Consider the following 977-nt stretch of genomic DNA (forward strand, 5'->3'; position numbering starts at 1 on the left):
CAGGGATTGTAGGACAATCCTTGGTCACATGTGCATTACTCTCGCAAATTCCACATATACTTTCAACAATTGTTTGTGCTTTTCCTATATTGGCTTTGCTTAATTCCATGGCTTCAACCTTCCTAGTTAGATTAGCAATTTTTACATTGACATCATTATCATCTTTAATAAGATATATTCCTCCTTTTGCATTAGGTGCTATTTTAGATTTTTCATTTTTATCTGTTGTATCCCAAGCTTGTGCATTTTCTGCTAAAAGATCAAAATAATCCCAGGCTTCATTTGGTTCCTTACTCATGAATTCACCATTACACATCATTTCTACAAATTGTCTCATATTGGAGGACAAACCATCATAAAAGAAACTAATGACCCTCCAAATTTCATATCCATGATGTGGGCAAGCAAGAAGAAGGTCCTTAAATCTTTTCCAACACTGAAAAAATGTTTCCCCATCTTTTTGTGCAAAGTTCATGATATTTCTTCTAAGTGTGTTTGTTTTATGTGTTGGGAAGAATTTCTTTAAAAATTCTCTTGTCATTTCTTGCCAGGTAGCTATGGTCCTAGGCCTTAAGGAGTGTAACCATGACTTAGCTTTCTCCTTTAAAGAAAAAGGAAATAACTTAAGCTTAACTACTTCTTCAGTGACATCATTGAAATGAAGTGTTGAACACACTTTATCAAATTCTTTTAGGTGCAAATAGGGACTTTCAGAATCAAGTCCGTGAAACTTTGGAAGTAATTGGATTATTCCTGGTTTCATGTCAAAAGCTCCCGCAGCAGTAGGAATAACCATACAAGATGGGGTACTGGTCCTAGTGGGTTGTAGATAATCACGAAGCGTTCTAATAGGTAAGTCATCTTGAAATTCATTATCTCCCTGATTACTACCATTATCTTCCATTTGATTATTTGAATTTTGAACAATTAAATTTTTATCTCTTGATTCAACTCGAAATAATCTATTCGTTTTATCT

General features: G+C 34.2%; 1 non-coding gene across 1 annotated transcript; it reads left to right on the forward strand.

The window, feature by feature from the left end:
- Positions 1–386: 386 nt before the first annotated feature.
- LOC120105916 lies at positions 387–493 on the forward strand. Its single transcript, XR_005508158.1, has one exon. It is a non-coding gene; the product is annotated as a small nucleolar RNA R71 (small nucleolar RNA).
- The last annotated feature ends 484 nt before the right edge of the window (positions 494–977 follow it).

The sequence above is a fragment of the Phoenix dactylifera genome, unplaced genomic scaffold (assembly GCF_009389715.1).
Source record: "Phoenix dactylifera cultivar Barhee BC4 unplaced genomic scaffold, palm_55x_up_171113_PBpolish2nd_filt_p 000395F, whole genome shotgun sequence".
Classification (NCBI taxonomy): Eukaryota; Viridiplantae; Streptophyta; class Magnoliopsida; order Arecales; family Arecaceae; genus Phoenix; species Phoenix dactylifera.